The sequence below is a fragment of the Puma concolor genome, chromosome A2 (assembly GCF_028749965.1).
Source record: "Puma concolor isolate L17-30 chromosome A2, mPumCon1.1.hap2, whole genome shotgun sequence".
NCBI classification, from domain to species: domain Eukaryota; kingdom Metazoa; phylum Chordata; class Mammalia; order Carnivora; family Felidae; genus Puma; species Puma concolor.
In genome coordinates, this window is record NC_141668.1 from 21,412,864 (window position 1) to 21,424,988 (window position 12,125).

The window sequence follows — 12,125 nt, forward strand, 5'->3', positions numbered from 1 at the left end:
AAACATAAAATTTGCCATTTTAAGTGTACAATTCAGTGGTATTAATTACATTCACAGTGTTGTGCAACCATCACCATCATTCATCTCCAGAACTTTGTCATCTTCCCAAACTGAAACTCTACCCATTAAGCAATAACTGGCCCCTTCTCCCTCCTACCAGCCCCTGGTAACTGCCTAATCTACCTTCTGTTTCTCTGAATTTGCATATTCTAGATATTTCACAGGAGTGGAATCATAGAACATTTGTCCTTTGATGTCTGGCTTCCTTCACTTAGCCTAATATTTTGAGGTTCATCCATATTGTAGCATGTATCAAAACTTTCTTTTTTTAAATCAATGAGTCATATTCCATTGTATTGATACACCACATTTTGTTCATCCATTCATCTGTTAATGGATACTTGGGTTGTTTTCACCCATTGGCTCTTGACCACTGGCTAAATGAACATTGGTATACACATATGTGTTTAAGTCCCTGTTTTCAATTCTTTTGGGTATATACCTAGGAGTGTAATTTCCAGATTGTATGGGAATTCTATTTTTAGCTTTTTGAGGAACCACTGAACTGTTTTCCACAGCAACTGCACCATTTTAAATTTTCACCAGCAATAGTCAGGGGTTCCAATTTCTCCACATCCTTGAAATCATTTGTTATTTTTCATTTAACTATAGCCATCATGGTAAACATGAAGTGGTATCTCATTGTAGTTTTGATTTGCATTTCCATAATGACATCTTGTCGTGTGCTTATTGGTCATTTGTCATTGGTCATCTTCTTCAGAGAAATGTCATTGACCATTGGTCATTGGTCATCTCCTTTGGAGAAATGTCTCATCAAGTCATTTGCCCAATTTTATATTGGGTTCTTTGTTTTTTTGTTGTTGGATTGCAGGACTTCTTTCTGTATTCTAGATACTAGACCCGTACTAGATGTGTGATTTGCAAATATTTTATTCCAGTCTATAGGTTGTGTTTTTTAGTCTGTTTTTTAAAATACAGGTTCATTGAGATATAATTGATACGCCATACGTTACATCTTTAAAGTGTATAATTTAATGAGGTTTGACATATGGAAACAGCTGTGAGATCATCGCCACAATCAAGATAATGAACAAACCTATCACCCCCCAAATTTCCTCATAACCCTTTGTAATTCCTCCTTCCTGCCCTTCCTCTATATGCCTGTTAATAATAATGCTCTAAACACCCTGAAGTTGACACTGAAGTATGATGGGAAGATACCTAATCTGGGACTCAGGAGACCAGACTCCTGGTACTCTTGCTCCGTTGTTGGTGGATGCAGATTTTCAAACAGTCTGTCCACTTCCCTGGGCTTGCTGTCTGACCTGCACATGACAGGATCCTGCTATCAGTGGTTCTCATCCACCCTGGCTGCATATTAGAATAATCACTTGGGAGACAAATAACCATTGCTTTTTTTTTAAAGCAATGTTTTAATAATTATTTTATAGTTAATTTTTAAAAATTACTGATTTTTGAAAAATACTGATGTCTATCCCCCATCTTTTGAATGAGAGTTTTTGGGGGTGGGATCTTGGTGTCTATGCTTTTTTTTCCCCCAGTTTATTTATTTCTTTTGAGAGTGTGTGTGTGTGTGTGTGTGTGTGTGTGTGTGTGTGCAAGCAGGGTGGGGCAGAGAGAGAGAGGAGAGAGAGAGAGAGAGAGAGGAGAGAGAGAATCCCAAGTAGGCTCCATGCTGTAAGCGGGAGCCCAGCGTGGGTCTCAGATCCCTCGACTGTGAGATCATGACCTGAGCACAAATCAAGAGTCATACATTTAACTGACTGAGCCACCCAGCTCCCCCTCTGTACTTTTTAAAAACCTCCTCCGGTGATTCTGATGTACAATAAGTTGAGATGATTTTCTTCTTATTCAAAATTCCATGGTTTGTATAGCACTTTGTATTTTTCATATTGATTTCCTTTCATGCTCCCCAAAACACCATAAGGTAGGTAAGCAAGATATGGCATTTTTAGAGACAAGGACACATATCTAGACAGTGGGTAATGGACTCGAGTAGATAGATGTAAGGTAAAGGCTGCAAGATAGCACGTGTTTTCTGTTATTCCCCTCGATTGCTGTTAAATGAGATTATACCAGCATGCAAGTGTTTGACTTTGCCATTGTATCCAGAGATGACCAGATTCTCGGGACTAAATCTCTCTAATTCCTTAGGACATTGATATTTAAGGTAAAATGTCACCTTATTCTTTGCAATCGAGTCTGTTTTTATTTGGTTGATGAAAGAATGGTGATTGCTCTCCTAGACGCCCTTCATGGCTTTCACAGTAGCAAGGTATCCAGAGAACACACCTGTAACCTAAAGGTGTACTGGGTGAGTCAGTGAGATGTGTTCAGATGCTTTCAGCTGTTGGTACTTTCTTCTCTGCTCAGCCATGGTGGGCATATCGGCAATGTCTCCCCTCTTTGTCAGGAGAAGTCTGCAACAGTTGACGTCACTGTGAGTGGTGGGCAAGTAAGGACAAGGGGTGCTCTCCTTAACATGAAGTCCCCAGCAGGCTTCTGGTCCAGTGGCCAGGTTTGAATCTTGTGAATGGTCAAAAATATATTACTGGCAGAAGGGAAGGAGACCATGACGACTGGTTTAATCCAGTCTCAATTAACCACTGGGGCTGGTAATCACTGCCTGATTCTAATCATGACTGACCCCCTTCTGAGGTAGGGCCCCAGGTGGAGGATGAAACCCTGAATAGATTGGGGAATATACCAGTAGAAAAGAATCAGTGGGGTCAGTTGCCTCACTGGGGGAGCATATAATGGGGACCAGGAGGCTGGTGTTTTTGAGAACCATGTCATCTGTTTCTTAGAGAATTTTGATGGCCAGCTGTCATCTCTTCTTGGAGTGCGCTTCCTGTGGAGCCACATAGTCATGTCTGGAGGCTATAACAGCGCTCTCTCTCTCTCTCTCTCTCTCTCTCTCTCTCTCTCTCTCTCTCTCTCTCTCGTTGGTATGAGATTAAAAGCCAACAGTTCTTTGCTGTTTTGCTTTGTACTCCAGGCTGACCATCCCGAGTTGGTTAACACCTTCTTTATTCAGACTCTTTAGATTACAGCCTTCTTGAGTTACATTTTTGTCAGAGGAAGAAACTGTGTCACCTGAGTGGGCTTCAATTCCCTGTTCTTCCAGCAGTGATTTAGGGACAACTTGCCCCTGTAAGGTGGCTTCTGCAGATATCTATCGCTTTGTGCAGATGTCTTGTTACTAAATTAACTCTCAGAAGGTCACCTTATCTCCTTGTTCCAGGGACTTCTTTCTATAGCCTCTGTGTTCAGACTCCATCAGCTACCTCTCAGCTCTGTTTGAAGATGTTGATTAGGTCAGGTGGGCGCCTGGATGGAGGTTGAATCTGGCACCTGGGCAGTGTGCTGGCAGGTGGCATGGGGAGTCGGTTTGGGCATATACAAACATGACTGTGATGTGGTCGGGTGTCAATTCAGGTGGGAATGCGGGTCATTGGTTGGTTGCTGCATCGATCTTTCCAGGCTGAGCATTCTGCCTCATTGATTTTCACTGCCGACTGACTCTTGTTCATCTGTTCACTTGGAGATTACTTCATTTCTTTTCAGTTCATTTTTCTGTGCCCATTTGACATTCGGCCACATTGTATTGCCCTTACTTGCTGTAGGTGCTGATCACCCCTTTCCTAGGACAATCTCTGTGACCTTGGCAAAGGCCTCAGTTTCCTTATCTAGATAACTCCTGCCTAAAGAATCTAGAAGCTGGGGAGGAAACTGGGTATCTGAGAGAGTAACCCCTGGGAGGTGGTGGTAAGACTCGTTTGTTAGGGAACTATGGCCTTGCTCAGACTTGGCATGGAGGGAGAACCCCCACTTGAGGAGGGTCACAGTGATCCCATGGCCCCAACTCTTAATTCTGCTGCCACTGCCTATAGCTCCAGCCATGCTGGCTCCCAAGAATGGGCTGTATCTTCCTTGTAACCTCAGCCCAAGTATGGATTTATAACTGTCCATTAATATCTAATAGCACAGCTGACATAAGGCTGGACATTTTAACAGGACTTTACTAAGGGTCTGGGGGTAATAAAAGGGAAATAAATAGAGTTACTATAACAAGTCAATAGAGTTACTATAACAATAACAAGTTATGGTTTATTTTGCTTCATCAGTAGATGAAACCCCAGTTTAACACCTATTGCGCCGCCATGGAGCACTGTCCATTTTTGACCCTTAGCTAGAGCCAATAGATCCCTTAATGTTTAGGCATAAAGACTGAGGCCCAAAGGATGGGCGTTCCCTCTCCTACCTGCAAAAAATGTGCCATCAGACCTAGTGACCATCTTACCTGGATGACTTACATCATGAATGTTCACTCTTCATGAGCCTAGCCTTACATGACAGATCAGGACAGAAGAGTCATTGTCCCTAAATAAAACAGCAGCCCCACACGGGCACCAGGAACACCTGCATTATAGGCAGTAAAGAAGTGAGGCATCCAGACAAGGTGCTTAGAATTGAACCAGCCCTTTGTGTGCGAGGGTGACAGGACCTTTGGGTCTGGGAATAAGTTAGGAATGGATGAAGCAGAAAACCATACTTTGTTTGGATAGACTCATTTTATGCTTCTTCCTTTCTCTGTGTTTATTTTGTTTTCCCGTCGATTTCATGTAATCACAGAGAAAATTATGGCCGGCCTCTCTCAGCTGTACTAAGAGGAACCAGGGGGAGAGGGTTGTAACAGGTGTGCAGTGTTCTGCCAGGAGGTTAAAGGGAGGAGTGCAATGTACCCATGGGGCTCTGGTGATGGTGAACACAGTATGTTTGACAGTGGACCTTCAACAGAAAAGGGAAATCAGGGGACAGGGTCTCAATCACTTGTTCTAGCTGCTTCTCCTAACCTAGAGATTTTCTTAGCAGACCTACATCTTGAAAGCATTTTTTCCTTTTTCACTAAGTGAAGCAAATTAACTTAAATTTCTCAATCTACTTGACAGAAGTTTTATAAAGACTAAGTGAGAAAATAGATGTAAAAGTGTTTTCAGGCAGAGAAGCCAGCATACCAGCATTTCTCAAAGTATGTACCATGGAACAGTGTTCCTAGGGATAGTAATAGGGGTTAAGCAATAAAGGATTCCTTAGTCAAACACATTTGAGAAATCCTGGTTAACAATCCTAAAACAGGTATCTTTATCAAAGGACTTCTTGGGATATTTATGTATGTATGTATGTATGTATGTATGTACGTATTTATTTATTTATTTATTTATTTATAATTTTTATTTGTTTTTGAGACAGCAAGCATGGGGGAGGACCAGAGAGAGATATTTGAAATCCAGAAAAGTATTTTTTGAAGGGGGAATCCTTTTTTTTTTTAAGTTAAAAACTGTCTTACCGCACACGCTAGAGTGTGGGTGAAACTTGAAGACATTTTACTAAGTGAACTAAGCCAGACACACAAAGACAAGTACTGTATGACTCTACTTAGATGAGGTCCCTAAAGTAGTCCAATTCATAGAGACAGAAAGCAGAAGGGTGGTTTTCAGGGGCTGCAGGGAAGGAGGTTTGGGAAGTTTGCAATTGATGGGGACAGGGTTTCAGCTGGGGAAGATGAAAAGTTCTGGAGATGGATGGTGGGGATGGTTGCACAATAATGTGAATGTAATTAATGCCACTGAAGTATACACGTAAAATGGTTAATATAGTAAATTTTATGTAGCATACATATTACCGAATTTTTTTTAAAGTTGATATTACAAAAAATCTTGTCCTCAGTCTGAGTTCTTTTTTTATTTTTTGTTTTTTAATTTATTTTTTTAAATTTACAGCCAAGTTAGTTAACATATAGTGTAATAGTAATTTCAGGAATAGAATTTAGTGATTCATCACTTACGTATCATACCCAGTGCTCATCCCAACAGGTGTCCTTCTTAATGCCCCTTACCCATTTAGCCTATACCCCCACACAAAACCCCTCCAGCAATCCTTAGTTTATTCTCTGTATTTAAGAGTCTCTTATGGTTTGTCTCCCTCCCTGTTTTTATATTATTTTTTTCTTCCCTTCCTTTATGTTCATCTGTTTTGTGTCTTAAATTCCACATATGAGTGAAGTCAGATGATACTTGTCTTTCTCTTATTTCGCTTACATTAATACGCTCTAGTATTGATGCAACATCCATGTTGTTGCAAATGGCAAAATTTCATTCTTTTTGATCACCGAGTAACACATTGTTTATATATACCACATCTTCTTTATCCATTCATCAGTCGATGGACATTTGGGCTCTTTCCATGCTTTGACTATTGTTGATAGCGCTGCTATAAACATCCGGGTGCATGTGCCGCTTCAAAACAGCATACCTGTGTCCTTTGGATAAATACCTAGTAGCACAATTGCTGGGTCATAGGGTAGTTCTATTTATTTTTTGAGGAATCTCCATACTGTTTTCCAGAGTGGCTTCACCAGTTTGCATTCCCACCCGCAATGCAAAAAGATTCCTCTTTCTCTGCTTCCTCGCCAACATCTGTTGTTGCTTGAGTTGTTAATTTTAGCCATTCTCACAGGTATGAGGTGGTATCTCATTGTAGTTTTAATTTGTATTTCCCCAATGTTGAGTGATGTCGAGCATTCTTTCATGTGTCTGTTAGCCATCTGGATGTCTTTTCTTAGAAAAGTGTCTGTTCATATCTTTTGCCCATTTCTTCACTGGATTTTTTTTGGGGGGGGAGGTGTTGAGTTTGCTAAATTCTTGATAGATTTTGGATACTAACCCTTTATCTGATATGTCATTTGCAAATATATCCTCCCATTCCACTGGTTGCCTTTTAGTTTTGTTGATTGTTTCCTTTGCAATGAAGAAGCTTTTTATCTTGTTGAGATCCCAATAGTTCATTTTTGCTTTTGTTTCCCTTGCCTCTGGAGACAAGTCAAGTAAGAAGTTGCTGCAGCTGATGGGGCGCCTGGGTGGCGCAGTCGGTTAAGCGTCCGACTTCAGCCAGGTCACGATCTCGCGGTCCGTGAGTTCGAGCCCCGCGTCAGGCTCTGGGCTGATGGCTCGGAGCCTGGAGCCTGTTTCCGATTCTGTGTCTCCCTCTCTCTCTGCCCCTCCCCCATTCATGCTCTGTCTCTCTGTCCCAAAAAATAAATAAACGTTGAAAAAAAAATTAAAAAAAAAAAAAAAAAAGAAGTTGCTGCAGCTGAGGTCAAAGAGGTTGTTGCCTGCTTTCTTCTCTGTTGCCTGTTTTCTTCTTTCTGTCTTATGTTTAGGTCTTTCATCCATGTTGAATTTATTTTTATTTATTATTTTTGTTTTATTTTGTAAGAAAGTGGTCCAGATTCATTCTTCTGCATATCCCTGTCCAGTTTTGCCAACACCATTTGCTAAAGAGACTGTAGAATCTATAGATCTGTAATCTGTAGAATCTTCAGAATTTTCCATTGGATATTCTTTCCTGCTTTGTCAAAGGTTAGTTGTCCATACATTTGTGGGTCCATTTCTGGGTTCTCTGTTCTGTTCCATTGATCTATATGTATGTTTTTGTGCCAGTACCATGCTGTCTTGATTACAGCTTTGTAATACAGCTTGAAGTCTGGAATTGTGATGCCTCTGGCTTTGGTTTTCTTTTTCAGGATTGCTTTGACTATTTAGGGTCTTTTCTGGTTCCATACAAATTTTAGGATTGTTTTTTCTAGCTCTGTGAAGAATGCTAGTCTGAGTTCTTTTGATTCAGACTCTGGCCTTTAGACCTTCGCTCGTTTGCGTAACTGAGTGCCCAGGATGCTCTTTATTACTTGAGTGAAGAGAGAGCTCTTTGCTAAGAAATATGTGACTGATGCCAATTATCCCTTGCGAGTTTTACTCTTTTCATATTATTAATTTTCATTGGAAATTTATGAAGTTTACAAATTAGCTTGTACTTCATAAACATTTGTAAGTTTCCTTCAGTAAAAGAGAAAGTTTGATGTGACAGTTCTATCACAAAAAGTAACTGTAAAATGCCAGCCCCTTAAGTGAAATATGTTTTATTTTTTATTGGCACCAACTTCTTCCAGTTGAGGTCATTGATACACCATCTGCATCACCAGGGAACTGTCAGAGCAGAGGGTCCTGATGACTAAGGGCCTTTCTGTAGGTCTAGGTTCAGGTCTTAGCCTCATTTTATATTTCATTATGAAGAATCAGTTTCTCATCTAGGAAATAAGGATACCATTACCATCTTTTTGGGAGTGTTTAATTAAGGTGCCTTGTGCAGACCACACAGCTGGGTTCTGTGTCAACCACTCCTCTCCATGATTCCCTTTCACATCAACCTGGGCAGGACTGGCTCTGCAGATGATCTTGCCCTTGATGTCCCAAACAGAACTCTTGATTTCTTTGCTCCCCTGCAAAGTTTTCCCATAACAGTAACATGGCACTACTACCCACCCAGTTCACTTGCTCAAGCCCAAATCAAGGAGGTGTTATGCATTTCCCTTCCTCCCTCCCCTCTCATTTCCATACTCACCAGCAGTGCTGTTGGAGCAGGTTCTCTGTTTTCAACACTGGCACCTGAGCCTGGCCACTATCACCCCTCAGTGAACTACAGGTCTTCTGTTCCACCCACAAACCATTCTCCATCTAGCAGCCAGACTGAGTTTGTCAATGATAAACCTGACCTTGCTTAAAACCTTTTCATGTGAAATTCACATTTCTTCCCATAGCTTTTATTTTTTTAATGTTTATTTATTTTGAGAGAGAGATTGAGTGCAAGCAGGGGAGGGACAGCGAGAGAGGAAGAGAGAGAATCCCAAGCAGGCTTCGCATTGTCAGCACAGAGCTCAACATGGGGCTGAAACTCACAAACCAGGAGATCATGACCTGAGCTGAAACCAAGAGTCAGTCACTTAACCAACTGAGTCACCCAGGTGCCCCTCCCAGAGTTTTAGATGTCCTCTGCCATTTACCCCCTGCCTTCCTCTCTGACCCCATTACTCACACTTCTCTGCTCATCAGTGCCTTCCAGACCCTCAGTCTTCTGCCTTTTTCCTGCTAAGCCTGCCCCTCCTCAGAATTTTTCCCTTCACTTTCCTTTGGCCTAGAATGCCCCTTCCCCAAATCTTGTCATAGCTGACTCCTCTTTGTTATTTATTTAGCTCCTTTGTAAGCATCACCTCAGAGAGACCTCCACTGGTCACTCCAGTTGGGGACTCTGCCCCCTACCCCACAGCTACTCTGTATCAAATGGCCATGCCTTCTATTTTTTAAAGTCTTAACACTATCTGAAAATAATTATGTTTTCTTATTCATTGTCTGTATTCTCCCTATTAAGTGTAAGCTCTGACATCAAAGACTTTTGTCTTACTCATTGTGTACTCTTAGTACCTGGGTTCCTGGTAGGAGCCAAGTAAGTGTTGTTGAACAAATGCATAAATGGACTTGGGTCATCTTCCCTGCTTGGCCATTTCATATCATCCTATGGCCACCCAGGCCTTGTCCACTTGTGTCATTTCCCTGGGATGAAGGAAAGGGGTCTCGTCTCTCCTTCACATGCAAGATATCGAGGCCTATCAAGACGATGGCACTCTAAAACAGTTCAGTTTTTATATTCCAATAGGCTAGAAGGACTTCCTTCCCTCCCATTTAACAACCACACATGGGTCAGAGGCCTCCTAGACTCACCTGCCCTCCTACTTTTGATATAGAAATGTCAGTGATGACCTCTGATGGGTGACTTTGTGGTTTACAGAGAAGTATTGGATCTGTCAGAAGACTTGAGTTGTAGACATAGGAAGAGCATGGCTTTGGGCAAATTAATGATATTCTCTGAGTCTCTGTGTCCCCATCTGGACATTAACAATCATTGGATAGGGATGGATATATATTTTTGGAGTCATGAGTGTTTATTTCATATGAAGGAGCTTATGGAAGGCAAGGTTTACACACAAATGAGAGGTAGTGGGGGTGGAATCTCAGGCCATGTAAGAGGAGGAGGTGGGTGGAGCTGGCAGGCATTTTCCTCTCTGTGGAGCACTTCATGTTTCCGTCCACTGGGCAATGTGCAGAACAGACTCATAAAAGCTATGAGTCTACTTAAAGGCCTCCTGGGTTTTGCAGTGGATTCAACCCTGTATCACACCTTGGATCCATCTCCTGGCCTCTTGTGCTACCAGTGATACAGCTTCTGAGCAAGTCCTGAAAGTGGGTGTCAGCAGTATCCAACATGAATCTTCCTCTGCCTGGCCTTGCCGTGGGCCCTCCACCAATATGCCCCACCTGTATTCTTTCACCTGGAGGAGAAGGGCACAACTAATTCACAGGGGTGCTCTGGGAGGGAACCAGTCCTGTCAGGGGTGAGGGCAAGAGAGCCTGGCATTGATGTTGGGGCAGAGGTTGACTTGTTGAGGACCATGTTCTGTTGCTACTTTATGGTGATGGACACTTTGGAGAATGACATCTGAGGGTCTTCACCATTCTGTGACTTGCTTGTGAAAGGGTGGTGGGATGGGGGTAAAGATTTCCTACTCCTTGCCTCATATGTTTCTGGTATAAATACAGAAGTAGGGTGAGGTCTCAGCAGAGTGGGGCAGGCAGGGGAGAAGGAGTTGGGAGATGAGAATGTGTTCATTACTTTAGAATTGTTGCCAGAAAGCACACATGTCTCCTTAGTCATTTGATTCATAGGTGTGTTCCCAGCAGGTAGGAGGAACAGTATGACTTGGTGGCACAAATCCCCACTGTTGGGGACCCAATACCGTAAAGCACACAGGAATAAGCAGTAGGTGAGCCAAGAACAAGCATCTTAATAGGAATAGCATACTATACTAACATTACTTGATCAATACTAAATACTTCAAAAATTCAGTGTTGTCATGGTGATGAGAATTATTTCCAAACTTGAAGATATAAGACCTATTCTGCTACCTCCTTGCTTACTTCCAGGTAGCGGTGTCTGGCCCCAGAACTTTGTTGCAATCATTCTGAACACTTTTTTTTTTTAAGGAGCGAATATAGCTCTGTTCAGCTTCCGGCTGCAAGGGAGATTTCTGCCAAGATTTGCGGCACGCAGCTGAAATATGTTTTGTATTTTATGAGCTTTGGCTCATCGTGGAATTAAATAGCACTAATTACATGAATATAGACCAGTAAGGGAGACAACTGTTCACTTCCTGATTTTTCCTGGAATTGAAAAAGAAAGGGAGGAGGTAGAAGGACAATGATGGGACTGGGAAGAGAACCCTCCTACTAGACATTAGATGACAACAGAAGTACTGTCATTTGGCCCAAATGTGCCCCAAATAGGCTGCTCCTTCACAGCGCCACTCTTTGGTGGAAATACTGGCTTCCTTATATGAAGATTGTGTGGGTGGGAAGGGCCGTGGCCCTGATGCGGGCAGCAGTCACAGGGCCTGGGGTCGGTGGGGGGACATTTGGGGAGCCAGGTGCTAACTGGGGGAAATGCTGAGGCCCAAGGATCTGAGAGCAATGGGCTCCCAGCTGGGATCCCCCAGCACCCTGTATTTAGCATCCTTTCCAAACCTCTTAACCTTTTTTCAGCTAGAAAAGTCGAGTTAGAGAGTTCACACTTGTCTAAGGAAGGGAATTTTCATTCCTTGTTAACATTTATTTTCTTACTAGTGAAAGGGAAGGAAATGGGCAAAATCACTCTATCACGGATGTAAGTTAAACCCTTGGGTTGGGGTTGGGGGGGGGTGCTTCAGAGTCTAGAGGACTCCTGCTGACTTTTCACTCAACTGTTGTGGGTGGGGATCCCCAGAGGCCAGAAGAAGTGAAGGCCCCTCCCTGAAGGGCTAGTTTGCTCACTTGGACCTGGCTCTGTGAGATGGGCCAGAACCTGAGCTGACAAAGTACGCCCCGCTCCAGCCTTCCTTATTACAAGAGAGAAAATGGCTCAAGGCCGGTGATTTAGGGCCACTTGACAGATGAGTGCTTCGCGTTCTCGAAGGGCAGGCAGTGCAATCCGACCGTGGCAGGCTCTCCCAAGGCGCTCCACAATTTAGATTTAGGCCGCTAGAAAGCCAGTTTAAGCAAAGATGCAAAGAGCCTCAAGAGAGAAACTTCAATGCCAGCCTTTTGTTTTCCAGTCAACACCCTCTCACCCCCTACCCTGGGTGTTGTAATCGTCACCAT